The sequence below is a fragment of the Symsagittifera roscoffensis genome, unplaced genomic scaffold (assembly GCF_963678635.1).
Source record: "Symsagittifera roscoffensis unplaced genomic scaffold, txSymRosc1.1 SCAFFOLD_62, whole genome shotgun sequence".
Lineage (NCBI taxonomy): Eukaryota > Metazoa > Xenacoelomorpha > Acoela > Convolutidae > Symsagittifera > Symsagittifera roscoffensis.
This window is the reverse complement of record NW_026970756.1, coordinates 44,562-62,500: the sequence shown is the minus strand read 5'-3', so window position 1 is coordinate 62,500 and position 17,939 is coordinate 44,562. Positions and strand designations below refer to the sequence as shown.

The 17,939-nt window shown below is 44.3% G+C and overlaps 1 non-coding gene and 3 pseudogenes across 1 annotated transcript in view; all 4 read right to left on the bottom strand.

The window, feature by feature from the left end:
* The window catches only part of LOC134855961 (large subunit ribosomal RNA), a 3,517-nt gene extending 3,317 nt beyond the window's left edge, over positions 1-200 (bottom strand). The window contains exon 1 of the ribosomal RNA XR_010164702.1: positions 1-200. This exon is cut by the window's left edge and continues 3,317 nt beyond it. This is a non-coding gene — a ribosomal RNA (large subunit ribosomal RNA).
* A 313-nt stretch (positions 201-513) lies between these two features.
* On the bottom strand, positions 514-665 carry LOC134855966 (5.8S ribosomal RNA; annotated as a pseudogene).
* Positions 666-9,646: 8,981 nt separating this feature from the next.
* LOC134855965 (large subunit ribosomal RNA) lies at positions 9,647-17,012 on the bottom strand (annotated as a pseudogene).
* Positions 17,013-17,317: 305 nt separating this feature from the next.
* On the bottom strand, positions 17,318-17,469 carry LOC134855957 (5.8S ribosomal RNA; annotated as a pseudogene).
* Between the last annotated feature and the right edge of the window lie 470 nt (positions 17,470-17,939).

Below are 17,939 nucleotides of genomic sequence, written 5' to 3'. Positions count from 1 at the left end.
GCTATTTTCCAATAGACATCCAGTCAAGTCAACAAGCCAGGCAGCAAACCATACCGGACACCGAGGAGTGTTACCACTCCTCTTCCCGATGAGCTTTTCCCTGTTCATTCGCCATTACTAAGGGATTCTCGGTTGATTTCTTTTCCTCCCCTTACTGATATGCTTAAGTTCAGGGGGTTCTCTCGTCCAAATCAGGTTACGATTTAAAGGCACTCAAGCATCCATAAAACTACCGAAGTAGTAATGTGCAGGAGTTTATCACTCTAGCTTAGGCAAACTGAAGATCGAACACTGTTTAAACGCGCTCTCAATGCAATCACATGTATCACACCGGTACTACATCTGAACAGCTCTTTGATCAACAGAATACCCAAGTTTGAGCGACTTGATTTAAGTGTTCTAACCAATCCCGAAGGATCTCGTAGATACACCAGCAAAAGAACGGACCAATCCGAAGACAGATCGCTCTTACCCTCAGATTTCTCCAAAAGTAAGCGTTCAATCGATTTCAAATAACCCTGATTCGGACGCGATCAACAGCCGAAGCTGAGACCGCCTTTTGCGTTAGAGAGGTCAGTAAACAAATCTTGCGATTCTTACTGAATTAACACATATAGCTGTGCTCCTCCTCGTAAAGCGAGCCTAGTGATCCCCCGTTGAAGGTTGTTTTTCGACCATCTAGCACTGGTTTGATTTAGAACAAAGCCAACCGCAGTCGGACTTTGAGCTGTCTCGACCACCCTGTTTTTTTAGCATTTGGGCCTTCGCTTTCCTCAGTCTTTCTCTTACAACGGCAAACTGAAGATCGAACACTGTTTAAACGCGCTCTCAATGCAATCACATGTATCACACCGGTACTACATCTGAACAGCTCTTTGATCAACAGAATACCCAAGTTCGAGCGACTTGCTTAAGTGTTCTATCCAGTCCCTAAGGATCTGACAGATACACCAGTAAAAGAACCGGATCAATCCCAAGACTGATCACTCCTACGATCGGATTTCTCCAAAAGTAAGTGTTCACTCGATTAGAACAAAGCCAACCGCAGTCGGACTTTGAGCTGTCTGGACCACCCTGTTCTTAAGCATTTGGGCCTTCGCTTTCCTCAGTCTTTCTCTTACAACGGCAAACTGAAGATCGAACACTGTTTAAACGCGCTCTCAATGCAATCACATGTATCACACCGGTACTACATCTGAACAGCTCTTTGATCAACAGAATACCCAAGTTCGAGCGACTTGCTTAAGTGTTCTATCCAGTCCCTAAGGATCTGACAGATACACCAGTAAAAGAACCGGATCAATCCGAAGACTGATCACTCCTACGATCGGATTTCTCCAAAAGTAAGTGTTCACTCGATTAGAACAAAGCCAACCGCAGTCGGACTTTGAGCTGTCTGGACCACCCTGTTCTTAAGCATTTGGGCCTTCGCTTTCCTCAGTCTTTCTCTTACAACGGCAAACTGAAGATCGAACACTGTTTAAACGCGCTCTCAATGCAATCACATGTATCACACCGGTACTACATCTGAACAGCTCTTTGATCAACAGAATACCCAAGTTCGAGCGACTTGCTTAAGTGTTCTATCCAGTCCCTAAGGATCTGACAGATACACCAGTAAAAGAACCGGATCAATCCGAAGACTGATCACTCCTACGATCGGATTTCTCCAAAAGTAAGTGTTCACTCGATTAGAACAAAGCCAACCGCAGTCGGACTTTGAGCTGTCTGGACCACCCTGTTCTTAAGCATTTGGGCCTTCGCTTTCCTCAGTCTTTCTCTTACAACGGCAAACTGAAGATCGAACACTGTTTAAACGCGCTCTCAATGCAATCACATGTATCACACCGGTACTACATCTGAACAGCTCTTTGATCAACAGAATACCCAAGTTTGAGTGACCTCCCATCATCAATGGGGGATTGCATTCCTATCTGACATCGGGGTCAACAGCATCAATATACTTGATACTGCCAATTTAAACCATTAAAGGCAATTTTCATGATGCAGATAGAGCAATTCAATCTACGCTTTAGGTCATCAATTGTAGCTTCGCATCCGCCTTCTCAGGCAGACGCTTGAAACCAGGGAACTGAACACACTGTTCCTCTCGTACTAAGTGTTACCCAAGCATAGATCACCCTGTTTTTGAGCGTTTGGGCCCTCGCATTTCTCAGTCTTACTCTTACGAAGGCAAACTGAAGATCGAACACTGTTTAAACGCTCTCTCAATGCAATCACATGTATCACACCGGTACTACATCTAAACAGCTCTTTGATCAACAGAATACCCAAGTTCGAGCGACCTCCCATCATCAATGGGGGATTGCATTCCTATCTGACATCGGGGTCAACAGCATCAATATACTTGATACTGCCAATTTAAACCATTAAAGGCAATTTTCATGATGCAGATAGAGCAATTCAATCTACGCTTTAGGTCATCAATTGTAGCTTCGCATCCGCCTTCTCAGGCAGACGCTTGAAACCAGGGAACTGAACACACTGTTCCTCTCGTACTAAGTGTGATTACCCAAGCATAGATCACCCTGTTCTTAAGCATTCGGGCCTTCGCTTTCCTCAGTCTTTCTCTAACGAAAGCAAACTGAAAATCGTACACTGTTTAAACGACCATCAAACAAGCTTATCTAGGAGAAGTTACTCCTAAGCTACCATCTAAACAGCTTTTTGATCAACAGAATACCCAAGTTTGAGCGACTTCCTTTTGGCGTCAACAATGACGAGGCATTTGGCTACCTGCTTTTGGCGTCAACAATGACGAGGCATTTGGCTACCTGCTTTTGGCGTCAAAAATGACGAGGCATTTGGCTACCTGCTTTTGGCGTCAAAAATGACGAGGCATTTGGCTACCTGATTTTGGCGTCAACAATGACGAGACATTTGGCTACCTTCTCTCTTGCTATAATGCACCACTGACTCTCACTTGCTATCATCCACACCGAGCAAGCTACTTTGACTGGGAGCCCATCCCCAGTCTCAAGCTATCATGCACCACCGTTTTTCTTGCTAATGCACCACCATCATACTAAGGATCACCAACAAGGATCACCTTGAGTTAACCTAACTTGCATCAGGTCAACTCTCTTTGAATTATCTTTCGGGAATCTAAGGTGATCCATTAAGGACTACCTTGAGCCAATCTAACCTTAGCTAGACCAACTCTTAGATGAACCATGAAGGAAAATCATGCTATCATGCACCACCGACTCTTCCTTGCTATTATCAACCACCGAGCAAGCTACTTTAACTGGGAGCCAATCCCCAGTCTCATGCACCACCGTCTCTCTTACTCACATGCACCACCGACTCTTCCTTGCTATTATCAACCACCGAGTAAGCTACTTTAACTGGGAGCCAATCCCCAGTCTCATGCACCACCGTCTCTCTTACTCTCATGCACCACCGACTCTTTCTTGCTATCATCAACCACCGAGCAAGCTACTTTGACTGGGAGCCAATCCCCAGTCTCATGCACCACCGTCTCTCTTACACTCATGCACCACCGACTCTTTCTTGATTATGCACCACCACCTTTCAGCAAAATCTCCAAAAAGATCTACTGCGTACCGGGTCATATTTAATGAGCTGACCGGCTCTTCGCTCAAACAGTGGCATTAGTCACTGATCCTTCCGCAGGTTCCCCTACGGAAACCTTGTTACGACTTTTACTTCCTCTAGACAATTAAGCTCGATCCGCTTCCACCTATTGCCAGGACCGAAGTCTCAGCGACGGGCTTCCGCAATTCTTGCTTAAACATCTAATCAGTAGTAGCGACGGGCGGTGTGTACAAAGGGCAGGGACGTAATCCCCAGTAGTTGTTGACTACCGAGTACTAGGAATTCCTGGTTCACGAATGCAAGTTACAACATTCGATCCCCTTCACGCTCATGAATTTTAGGTGATTACCCGGACCATATAGGCCAAGGTTATCCCTCAATTTAAATTCACCAGTGTAGCGCGCGTGCAGTCCAGGACATCTAAGGGCATCACAGACCTGTTATAGCCTCACTTCACTTGTGCTATTTAATTGCACATAGTACCTCTAAGAAGTAACCAATACTCTAACGAGAATGGCACTATTTAGATGATCAAGATCTCGTTCGTTATCGGAATTAACCAGACAGATCACTCCACTAACTAAGAACGGCCATGCACCACCGCCCATATAATCATGAAAGATCATCAATCTGTCAATCCTTAAGATGTCTGGACCTGGTGAGATTTCCCGTGTTGAGTCAAATTAAGCCGCAGGCTCCACTCCTGGTGGTGCCCTTCCGTCAATTCCTTTAAGTTTCGATTTTGCAACCATACTTCCCCCGGAACCAATAAACTTTGGTTTCCCGGTTAATTTCTTGCCAAGTCAGAAGAGACTTTGACAAATCGTAAGTTGGTATAGTTTATGGTTAGAATTACGAGGGTATCTAATCCTCTTCAATACTCTAACTTTCGTTCTTGATTAATGAAAACATTCTTGGCAAATGCTTTCGCAGTAGTTTGTCTTGCCACGATCCAAGAATTTCACCTCTAACGTAGCAATACAAATGCCCCCGGCTGTTCCTTTCAATCATTACCGCACTTTAGCCACCGGCATCAGTAAAACGCGGGTCATTCTCCATTATTCCATGCTTGATTATTCAATCCCAAAGGATGCTTTGAACACTCTAATTTTCTCAAAGTGAAAACACCGTTTCCACACCTCGTCACATTTAAGTGCAAGGTATTTCTTCGATGCGAAGGATGAGCGTAACGAGTGGAAAGCGTTAACTAACCACCATGTTACCGTTATACTCAAACAGATCCAACTATGAGCTTTTTAAACGCAGCAACTTTTGCATACGCTTGTAGAGGCTGGTATTACCGCGGCTGCTGGCACCAGACTTGCCCTCTACTCGATCATCAAAGGAGCTTTTGCATCCTTTCCATTCTGATTACAAACCATTAAGGCTCATATCATTATTTCTCGTCACTACCTCCTCGTGCGGAGAGTGGGTAATTTGCGTGCCTGCTGCCTTCCTTGGATGTGGTAGCCGTTTCTAAGGCTCCCTCTCCGGAATCGAACCCTGATTCCCCGTTAGCCGTCACAACCATGGTAGTCCGTTACACTACCATCATAGGTTGATAGCTCAGAAATTCGGAAGCTGCGTCCCCCGGCCTAAGCCATCTGGGATCTTTCAGTTACTTTGGATTCATCCGGTATGCGCCCGTACTTAGCAGGTCGCTCGGTGAATTCTTGTAAAAGTTCGCGACCGGAGTCACGCAATCTGCATGCATTAGCTGCAGGGTTACCGCAGTTATTCATCTGACAGGTAACTCAACTTTTAGATAGTAACTGATTTAATGAGCCATTCGCGGTTTCACTTTTGCAAGTTTCACTTACACATGCATGGCTTAGTCTTTCAGACAAGCATATGGCAACTGACAGGATCAATCAGTTTAAAGTACTTCGGAAGCTAGCTTTTTCAAACCGAACCCTGATTTGCAAGCTGCTACCTTTCCAGAAAGGCACACTAAGGTCAACCTTTCCCACGCACAAACTACTACTATCAGCATTTTAAACCTTCACGAGCTAAAGAAGTCTTGGACTCTAGAGGACTTAGGAAAGGCCGTCCTCTGACTAACTCAGTTAAACAGCATAGTTGTGCACCATTGGTACTGATACGGTAAACCATATCCAACTACACCTATAAGTAAGTCTTTCCTGGGGCACCAAGTCCAGGCTTATGCAAGCGCCACCAAGCACGTTTCTTTGAGACCAAGACGACTTCATCTCGACAGCTCACTTAGTTAAACAGCACGGTTGTTGCACCTCTGGTGCTGATACGGCTAACCATATCCAACCATACCTATAAGCAAGCTACTTTGACTGGGGCACCAAGTTCAGTCTCATGCAAGAGCCATCAAGCATGATTAGAACCTTCACGAGCTAAAGCAATCTTAGACTCTAGAGGACTTAGGAAACGCCGTCCTCTGACTAACTCAGTTAAACAGCATAGTTGTGCACCATTGGTACTGATACGGTAAACCATATCCAACTACACCTATAAGTAAGTCTTTCCTGGGGCACCAAGTCCAGGCTTATGCAAGCGCCACCAAGCACGTTTCTTTGAGACCAAGACGACTTCAACTCGACAGCTCACTTAGTTAAACAGCACGGTTGTTGCACCTCTGGTGCTGATACGGCTAACCATATCCAACCATACCTATAAGCAAGCTACTTTGACTGGGGCACCAAGTCCAGTCTCATGCAAGAGCCACCAAGCATGATTTGGTTTACACCGGTTCATAGTTATGCGCAGTACTTAGAAGCACCTTAGCTAAAGCCAATCCTTCTTTTCACAAACAGCTCAACGACTGATTGCTTCAATTTCAAGCTTTTCTTAGCCTTCTCGAGAAGAGACTTTGCTCAACTACACAAAGCCTTTAAGGCAGTTTTGGTTCTGCTTTCTAGTTATAAACTATCTGACCTTCGTTCTTTTCGAACCTTGGATGGTTCTCCTTACTGAGGCGAAATCGAGCGATGATACTTTACCAGTGGTCAAGTCTCATCAAATTACGCCTTTCTGATACGCTTTTGAGGTTAGGAAGTAAAAAAAAAATTTTCAAAAATTTTGAAATTTTTCAAAATTTTTTTGAAAATTCTCGCTACTACCCTCCCCCTATAATACACAGAAATCTCCTAAATGAGTATTTCTGGGGAAAAATTTTTTTTTTTCAAATGCTCACCATTTGCTCAATTTTTGCTCAAAATAACTTTTGAAAACACGCCCGGAAAGCCCTGCCTATGTACTTTCCAACGCTTTTTACCCGAAGTGAATCGCACAATTTTTTGTTGACCAAAAATGCAAGAGACTGAAGTGAATTTTTTTTTTTTTTTTGAAAAAATAGCAAAAGTCAATTTTTAACTCGAGCTGGAACCTAAACTAATTTTAGTAAAAAAAATTGTAATATACCATTAGAAAGCTATGCTCAAGGGCTTTCCAGCGGTTATAATTATATTAAAATTGAACAATTTTTTGTTGCCCGAAATTTCATTCTTCTAAACTTCGTCACTTTTTGAGCTCAAAATTGCAGTTCAGCCAAAGCGCTATAACTTTTACACCACTGGTCCGATTGGACTGAGCTTTCTACACCAACTAGCCCTCACACAGAGCTCTCTACGCTAAAATTGAAAGTTAGCTGTGCGAGCACTCCTTCATGCCTAAACAGCTGTTTTTCTGCAATTTCGAGCTGAAAAATCGAATTACAGAGTTTACGGCTCGGGTCATAACTTTTGAACCACTGGTCGCACAGCTCCCATCTTTTTCATGCAGCTGACCATCAAGCATATCTAACTTCGCTAAAATTAAAAGTGAGCTGTGCGAGCACTCTTTCAAGCTCAAACAAGCGTTTTAGAGCCCTGAGACCCCCATTTTTCAGCTCAAAATAGGGGTCTTCCGCTTCGATCAGTCGCTCCTGCAGCTCAACCAAGGGTCGCGCAAGCTCATCTAAGGTGGTTCTAAGACCTATTTTTCACGAGGAAGCGAATGGGCCTATCCCGGAAGCTCTACGAGCAAGCTTTGTTAACTTTCAAGCCAACTGAAGCAACTTCGTCAGTTTTGGACCTCATTTTGAGCTTGTTTACGGCTCGGGTCATAACTTTTGAACCACTAGTCGCACAGCTCCCATCTTTTTCATGCAGCTGACCATCAAGCATATTGACAAAATTTGACTCCTAAATGAGTATTACTGGCACAAAAGAGTTAAAAAAAAAAAAAAAAAAAAAAAAAAAAGCTAGGTGTAGTAACATTGTTACTGGTGCTTATTCAATCTTTTCTTCCTTCTCTTCACTGGTTCATCTCTTTAACACTGCCCAGCTTTTAGCTCGTGAAAGAGCTCAGACCGACTGCTACTGCTGATAGTTAACTCCTAAAGCAGTTCTTCTAGGTACTAGCGTTAGTTAGTACCTACTTGCTTTCTGATCGGTCAGTGTCTTTAATTGGAATGAAGACCAGGCAGAAGTAGGCCTCCGAGCATCCTGGTGCTCTCCCAGTTTCTGACGTTGGGACTTCGCTGAAATTCGTTTACTTGCTACTTAACCGTCTTTCGGCTATCTTTCGGGTACTTGCTACTTTTACTTGACCGTACATCGTCACCGCCTTGAGTCAAGCTAACTTACTTAACTTAACTAAGTTAACTTGACTGACTTGCTTGAGTCTAAGCAACTCTAATCAAGCCTTCTTTCGGGAATCTGACTCTCTCTTAATATGATGCACCACAGAGCAAGGTACTTTGACTGGGAGCCAATCCCCAGTCTCATGCTATCATGCACCACCGTCTCTCTTGCCATCATGGACTTTCTAAGGATCACCATGAAGGATCACCTTGAGTCAACCTAACTTGCATCAGGTTAACTCTCTTTAAACCATCTTTCGGGAATCTAAGGTGATCCATTACGGACTACCTTGAGCTAATCTAACCTTAGTTAGATCAACTCTAGATGGACCATCTTAGATGGACCATCTATCAAAGGATCACCAAGAAGGATCACCTTGAGTCAACCTAACTTGCATCAGGTTAACTCTCTTTAAACCATCTTTCGGGAATCTGAGGTGATCCATTAAGGACTACCTTGAGCTAATCTAACCTTAGTTAGATCAACTCTTAGATGGACCATCTTAGATGGACCATCTATCAAAGGATCACCAAGAAGGATCACCTTGAGTCAACCTAACTTGCATCAGGTCAACTCTCTTTAAACCATCTTTCGGGAATCTAAGGTGATCCATTAAGGACTACCTTGAGCTAATCTAACCTTAGTTAGATCAACTCTTAGATGGACCATCTTAGATGGACCATCTATCAAAGGATCACCAAGAAGGATCACCTTGAGTCAACCTAACTTGCATCAGGTTAACTCTCTTTAAACCATCTTTCGGGAATCTGAGGTGATCCATTAAGGACTACCTTGAGCTAATCTAACCTTAGTTAGATCAACTCTTAGATGGACCATCTTAGATGGACCATCGATGGACCATCTTAGATGGACCATCTATCAAAGGATCACCAAGAAGGATCACCTTGAGTCAACCTAACTTGCATCAGGTCAACTCTCTTTAAACCATCTTTCGGGAATCTAAGGTGATCCATTAAGGACTACCTTGAGCTAATCTAACCTTAGTTAGATCAACTCTTAGATGGACCATCTTAGATGGACCATCTATCAAAGGATCACCAAGAAGGATCACCTTGAGTCAACCTAACTTGCATCAGGTCAACTCTCTTTAAACCATCTTTCGGGAATCTAAGGTGATCCATTAAGGACTACCTTGAGCTAATCTAACCTTAGTTAGATCAACTCTAGATGGACCATCTTAGATGGACCATCTATCAAAGGATCACCATTAAGGATCACCTTGAGTCAACCTAACTTGCATCAGGTTAACTCTCTTTAAACCATCTTTCGGGAATCTAAGGTGATCCATTAAGGACTACCTTGAGCTAATCTAACCTTAGTTAGATCAACTCTAGATGGACCATCTTAGATGGACCATCTATCAAAGGATCACCAAGAAGGATCACCTTGAGTCAACCTAACGTGCATCAGGTTAACTCTCTTTGCACCATCTTTCGGGGGTTTTGGGATAAATACATCCCTGCCTGAAGAACATTGCCTCAGCATCTCGTAGCGCAAGCTACTTGATCGCTTACAGCAAGTCCAGGCTTTCCCATCATCAATGGGGGATAGCTTTCCTATCTGACATCGGGGTCAACAGCATCAATATACTTGATACTGCCAAATTAAACCATTAAAGGCAATTTTCATGATGCAGATAGAGCAATTTAATCTATGCTTTAGGTCTGAGTCCTGACTTAGAGGCGTTCAGTCATAATCCATCAATTGTAGCTTCGCATCCGCCTTTTCAGGCAGACGCTGAAACCAGGGAATTGAACACACGGTTCCTCTCGTACTAAGTGTGATTACCCAAGCATAGATCAAATTCAGTAGCAGCCGAAGCCACCACTGGTTAGTTTCAATTCATCAACAGGGTAAAACTAACCTGTCTCACGACGGTCTAAACCCAGCTCACGTTCCCTGTTAGTGGGTGAACAATCCAACACTTTGCGAATTCTGCTTCGCAATGATAGGAAGAGCCGACATCGAAGGATCAAAAAGCGACGTCGCTATGAACGCTTGGCCGCCACAAGCCAGTTATCCCTGTGGTAATAAGTTCCTCCCATCTGCACCCCAGCTGGTCAAGGCCAGGGGCAATGGTTCTGACTTTATCAAATCATTAGAACTGATTCAAACGAAATGAAAGTCACCACCGGGAACCCGTTCTACCTTTCCGAGGTAGCAGTGGTGGTCATGACGCTACAATCTGCACAATTTTGCCTCTTGATTGTACGCACCGGGGCAACGCCAACATGACTTGGCGGCTCGGGCATTGGCCTTGCTTTCACCCAGGAGTATCGGTGCTTCACATAACAGTGATTGATCATTGACTTTCTAACAGAGCACCGGTAGGAGCAGAGCGGACACTTTAGCACCTCATCACCCGTGCTAGTGTCTTGGTTTGATGCGAAGGATTGCCGACTCAGTTGCGGTGCTGAGACGGTCGATTCTGATGCGCTGATCAGTTTCACATGCGGGTGACAGTTTTGCATGTGCTTTGTCCAACCGCTGACATAGACATAAGTCTTGTTACAGTCGGACAGAGGGCAGTCGAATTTACCCTTTTTGGACCCCCCGTCGCTGGGCTGCTGGGGGATCTCTGCAGTTCTTTCAATTCCTTTAATAGTTTCAGATCTTTCAGTTCCTTTAGTTACAGTTCTTTCATTTCCTTTAGTTACAGTTCTTTCATTTCCTTTAGTTTCATTGTCACTACTAGCGGAGGTCTGGACCGAGGGTGAATGATTGTCTCTGAGATGCCTATACATCTCTTTTTTGCTATGAAACATTCTACCACAGTTTTCATTAGCACATTGAACTGTTTGCGTCCTCTTGCCGATAGCATTTGCTTTAAAATCCCCGCCGTCTGTGAACTTGAGTTTGGCAATCGGATTATGCAACCAGTTATCCTGGTCGCACTTGGTCTTGAGCCCATGGTTGTCAAGGTCAACCCTGAGCTGCCTGACCCAATCCTTTTGCCAAACTTTAGCACCTTCAAGCAGTTCATTCAAGCTATCGACCCCGATGTTTTTAAAGGAAGCATACAGTTGTACCCTTCTCCTGCATAGTTGGTGAGCGACTGGCGTTGTTTTTACTTTTTCATTCAGTTCCTTTAGTTTCATTTCATTTCTGGTTTCTAGCCTGAGACACATTCTTTTAGCGCGGTGTATAACCGCTTCTAATCTACTGAGATCTACGCATCTGATGACAAGGGTCTCTAAGCCGTATAGAAGGACAGGCTTTAGGAATGTCTCAATGAGGAGACCCTTGTTCCTTAGTGTCAGCCTTTTAGACACCAAGGCCGGTCTAAGACGTAACATTGCTATTCTTGTCTTAGAGATGCGAGCGCTTATAGCCTTTTCAGCGCTCCCATCAGATGCTATGATGCTGCCGAGGTACTCAAAGTGATTAACCTGTTCTACCTGTTCACTGAGTACATTGATAGGGACATTAGTATTGTCTTTGGTGTTAATTACAATACTTTTAGTTTTTTCGACAGAGATTTCTAATTGAGCCAATCCAAAAGTTTTTGCCATCTCATTCAGCGACTTGGTAGCATTTGCCTGATTGTCAGAGATCAGAGCCAGATCATCAGCGTATGCAAAGTTTCTTTTCTCCCCACTGGTCTTACTTAGGAGGAAGTCAAAAAGGATGATAAACAACAGTGGGCCCAAAACGCACCCTTGCCTCACCCCTCGGTTAACTACAAAGGTGTTATCCTTATCAAGCTTGCCGATGGGTTTGGTGTGGAGCGCTTCAATCAAACTGATGATATCTCCTGGGATTCCAAAATCCCTTAGGGCAATAAACAGCACTTCCCTATCAATTGAATCAAAAGCCTTCTTCAGGTCGATGAAAGTCATACAAAGAGGTTGCTGGTTCTCAATCCTTCTTTGCAGCAAACATCTAATTGCCAAGATAGCTTGGCCCGTTGACCTGTGACTTCGGAACCCAAATTGATAAGGAGAGATCTTGGGCAGCTGTTTATTCACCCTATTTGCAATCACCTTTGCGAACACTTTGCCAACTTGGTCGAGAAGGAAAATGCTGCGGTAATTGTTCGGTTCAGCTCTACTTCCTTTCTTGAACAGATTGAGTACTACTGCGTCCCTCCAACTTTGGGGAACTTTCCCCGGATCAAGCCAGATATCAGTGAAAATTCTTGTGAGAGGCTTGAGAATATTCTTCTCGAGCAACTTAAGAAGGTCCCTGGTGATCTGACTCTCACCGGGAGCCTTGCCCGTGTTAATTTCTCTCAAGGCTTGTAGTACCTCTGCTCCATTAGGAGGTCCACTATCCGCAACTGGAAGTGACCTTTCAACAAACTTTTTACTCGCCGGTCTGTTCGTGAACAGATTCTCATAATGCCTTTGAAACTTCACATTACTGACTTCACCTTTGCTCCTTCTCTCCAACCAACTCAAGCGAACACTCCTAAGAGTCTCTTTCAACACCTTAAACGCTTCACGCGTTTGTCCGAGGACGTGCTTGTCTTGAAATCCTTCCAGGCCACTCTCTAACATCTCATTTTGAGCAAACTTTCTCAGCTTGTTGCACTTCAAGTTTAGCCTTTTCCTTGCAGCAACCAATTCGTCAGTTCTGTTGTTTAGAACTTGACTGTGTACACTTCTCCTTTCTTTAAAAACCAAACGTTGTTCGGTAGTTAAATACTCAAAGAATGTACCTTCTTTTTCCTCAGGTTCCGGAACCGGTAACCTGGCATGGGCATTACACACTAACTCCTTAAGAGATCTATTGAAGCTCTCTATAGAGTCAGTGTGGGACAAGCGGTTATCTGATGTTAGGAACGAGCGAGCTTGGGCAGATTTCAGACAGGTATTGATTTTGAACCGCAGTCCAGGAGACTTCCTTTTTAAGCTTTTTCTGAGGAGGCTTTCACTTTCAAACGACTTTTTGCCTGGTTCTTTCGGGGGTAAAATCACGCCTATAAGTTTAGCATGATCGGAGTGATGCCCGGTACTGCCTCCCCAACTGGCTCTCATATCTCTCCAGACCGTGTTCCGATCGGACAAGATATAATCGATGACTGCACCTGAGCCTCTGGGGTGACGCCACGTTATAAGCCTACTTAAAGGTTTCTTAAATAACGTGATCACGATTTTTAAATCGTGTGTCGAACAAAACTCTAGCAATTTTTCACCGTTTGAGTTTGTTTCTTGGTCGGCAGACCAGGCATCAGCAAGGGGTCTCATTTCGGTCAATTGTTCCTTACTGATTCTCGCATTCAAATCACCAAGTATCAGAGTATGAGATCCAACTTTACGGCTGGGGATGCCGTCTTTCATTACTCTGAAGAGATCAGCGTAGAAACAATCGACCCGCTTTTCACCTTTCTCATCATCAGGGTTAGTGGGACTGTAACAAACGACTATTTTAAACCTTTCACCGTTGATGCGACTACTCAACCAGGCTACCATGACTCGATCACTTTGGCACCTATGCTTGGTTAGTTTCATTTTCAACGAATTGAAAATGAGAGCAACCCCGTTTCTACCTTTTCTCTCGGGGTCGCTCGCGCATATAATGGTGTAGTTTCTACCAAGATCTGAGACTCCGTCGCTATTTAAGCGGGTCTCGCATAAACCAAGGGCATCAAAATGCCGCTCGAGCATCAGCTGCTCTAACTCTCCTCCTTCAAACCCCCTAAGGGTCCTACAATTCCAATGTCCAAACTTCCACGGGTGCTGCCTAACCAAAACATTGTCTCGGGCCGGTCGCTCCTGTTTCCGATTGGTTTCTCTCAAAGGATTGAATGTAGGTAGAGTTTTTACAGGTATGGCTTACTGGACCGTATTACCCAACCTCTGTTATACACCGAGGAGGCGTTAACGGAATTCCTCACGGTTTTCCGCCAGCAGTTTAGTGTTGATACCAATGGTAGATATATCTTCCGGCTCCCGCCGAGGTGAGATCGTTGATTACCGCAGATTATGCACACTCCAACGAGCGCCTGCGAACGACTCAATCCTAACGCGAGGAGGCACTTCTTATGGGAGCCCATCCCTGTGGTAACTTTTCTGACACCTCTTGCTTAAAGTCTTTAAACCGATTAATAAAAGGATCGATAGGCCATGCTTTCGCAGTCTGTAATCATACTGAAAATCTAGTTCAAGCTAACATTTGCCCTTTTGCTCTACGTGAGGTTTCTGTCCCCACTGAGTTAGCCTTAGGACACCTGCGTTATCTTTTTACAGATGTACCGCCCCAGTCAAACTCCCGACCTGACCCTGTCTCCAGGGAGGTTTGCTTTAGCTACGCAAAGTAAACTTTGTGCAACTCATTAAAGCTTACGCTTTAATTAGGCCAATCCGTAGAAAGTACCTTTACTTTTTCACTGGATTAGTAAAGTGACACCGAAAGTAGTGGTATTTCACTGACGACAGCCGAAGCCATCTCCCACTTATTCTACACCTTTCGAGCCACTTCACAAAGTCAGACTAGAGTCAAGCTCAACAGGGTCTTCTTTCCCCACTGATTAGGCTTTGCCCGTTCCCAAAGCTGTGGTTTCGCTGGATGGTAGATAGGGACAGTAGGAATCTCGTTAATCCATTCATGCGCGTCACTAATTAGATGACGAGGCATTTGGCTACCTTAAGAGAGTCATAGTTACTCCCGCCGTTTACCCGCGCTTATTTGAATTTCTTCACTTTGACATTCAGAGCACTGGGCAGAAATCACATTGCGTCAGAACCGTTTCACCAGCCATCGCAATGCTTTGTTTTAATTAAACAGTCGGATTCCCCTTGTCCAAACCAGTTCAGAGTTTGAACGTTTAATGTGCGACAGATTTGACCTAAAGCATATCCATCATCGATGCGCCAAACGCCAACAACTCCGAAGAGCCATCGTACGCTTTAGCATATCGAGACTTCAAGCTAAAGGCTTGTCACACCCATTCCTCAGAGCCAATCCTTCTTCCGAAGGTACGGATCAATTTTGCCGACTTCCCTTATCTACACTGTTCCAAGACCAGAGGCTTTTCACCTTGGGGACCTGATGCGGTAATTGGTACGATTCACTCTCCTGACATTAGCTGGGCCGAATTTTTACGTGCCACCAGGAACAATTGGGATGCTTCAAATGCTGAAACACTCTTTCATGGTTCGAGCCTTATCTCTGATTGATTCAATTCCAAGGTCTCTACTGCATGTTATAAAGAAAAGATAACTCTTCCCCAAGGTCCCAATGACTAAATTCGACTGAGATGACGTTGCCGTCGTAATGCCAAGAGAGTAAGTTCGGGAATTTTAACCCGATGCTCTTTCGAGACTCAGCAGTTTTCAAAAAACCACTATTCAAGACTTTGGCCTTAGCCTGTCTTTTAGAATCGACTAACTCATGTGCAAATGCTGTTCACATGAAAACCTTTCCCGCTTCAGTCCTCAAAGTTCTCATTTGAGTACTTGCTACTTCCACCAAGATCTGCTCCATTGGCCGCTTCGAGCATATACTCACGTATACACTTTTGCGCAACCAATGCGTCCTCCTACACATGAACATACTTTAAGACCAGTTCTAAACCAGTCTTAAGCATCCAGCCGAAGCCAGAATCTGATGTTCATGGTCAGGTATAGGCCACGAGCTCTAGTGCCATCCATTTTCAGGGCTGATTGATTCGGCAGGTGAGTTGTTACACATTCCTTAGCGGTTTTCAACTTCCATGACCACCGTCCTGCTGTCAATATCAATCAACACCTTTTGTGGTGACTCATGAGCAAGTAGTTTGAGAATAGGTGAAGGAAAAGTTTTCCCCCAGTCCTCTAATCATTCGCTTTAACCGATGAAATTGCACAGCGAAGATTTTTCAATCTTGCTTAAGCTTTTGCTATCCTGAGGGAAACTTCGGAGGAAACCAGCTACTAGATGGTTCGATTAGTCTTTCGCCCCTATGCTCAGGTCAGACGATCGATTTGCACGTCAGAACCGCTTCGGGCTTCCACCATGGTTTCCCGTGGCTTCACCCTGCCCAAGCATAGATCACCATCTTTCGGGTCGTGTGCTACTTGCTCTGGATCAGTCATGTTTTAGCAACATAACCGTCCGTGGTTGCGAGACATCGCTTTGACGCTCTCACCACAAAAGTTAATGCAACTCATAAAAGTTACACCGTTCACTTTCATTACGCGTGTACGCTTTCAAACAGCGACAGCACTTGCAAGCAACTCACACTCCTTGGTCCGTGTTTCAAGACGGGCTGTAGAGAGCATTGATTGGGATGTTAAGGTCAGACAGGCAAACAAAAGAGATAAAACTTTATCTCATTTAGTCAAGACACAACAAATTTGAAATCCGAAGAAAACAAATAGCTCGCATCTTTAACAATGATCACCAAAAGACTTTAACAACACTACCCGGTGGTCTAGAATCAAGTTCAAGACATTGGGCATGATAACGCTCACTCCAGTTCTCCTTCAACGGTTTCACGTACTTTTCACTCTCTCTTCAGAGTGCTTTTCAACTTTCCCTCACGGTACTTGTTTGCTATCGGTCTCGCTTTATAATTAGCTTTTGGAGAGACATATCTCCAGCTTCGAGTTGCACTTTCAAACAACTCTACTCATAGGAATGCGCCGTCGACAAGTTATAACAAGACTGTTACGGGATTTTTACCCTCTTTGATGCTATTTTCCAATAGACATCCAGTCAAGTCAACAAGCCAGGCAGCAAACCATACCGGACACCGAGGAGTGTTACCACTCCTCTTCCCGATGAGCTTTTCCCTGTTCATTCGCCATTACTAAGGGATTCTCGGTTGATTTCTTTTCCTCCCCTTACTGATATGCTTAAGTTCAGGGGGTTCTCTCGTCCAAATCAGGTTACGATTTAAAGGCACTCAAGCATCCATAAAACTACCGAAGTAGTAATGTGCAGGAGTTTATCACTCTAGCTTAGGCAAACTGAAGATCGAACACTGTTTAAACGCGCTCTCAATGCAATCACATGTATCACACCGGTACTACATCTGAACAGCTCTTTGATCAACAGAATACCCAAGTTTGAGCGACTTGATTTAAGTGTTCTAACCAATCCTGAAGGATCTCGTAGATACACCAGCAAAAGAACGGACCAATCCGAAGACAGATCGCTCTTACCCTCAGATTTCTCCAAAAGTAATCGATTTCAAATAACCCTGATTCGGACGCGATCAACAGCCGAAGCTGAGACCGCCTTTTGCGTTAGAGAGGTCAGTAAACAAATCTTGCGATTCTTACTGAATTAACACATATAGCTGTGCTCCTCCTCGTAAAGCGAGCCTAGTGATCCCCCGTTGAAGGTTGTTTTTCGACCATCTAGCACTGGTTTGATTTAGAACAAAGCCAACCGCAGTCGGACTTTGAGCTGTCTCGACCACCCTGTTTTTTAGCATTTGGGCCTTCGCTTTCCTCAGTCTTTCTCTTACAACGGCAAACTGAAGATCGAACACTGTTTAAACGCGCTCTCAATGCAATCACATGTATCACACCGGTACTACATCTGAACAGTTGGCTTTGTTCTAACCAATCCTGAAGGACTACATCTGAACGGTTGGCTTTGTTCTAACCAATCCTGAAGGATCTCGTAGATACACCAGCAAAAGAACGGACCAATCCGAAGACAGATCGCTCTTACCCTCAGATTTCTGAAGATCGAACACTGTTTAAACGCGCTCTCAATGCAATCACATGTAATCGCTCTCAATGCAAACTGAAGATCGAACACTGTTTAAACGCGCTCTCAATGCAATCACATGTATCACACCGGTACTAC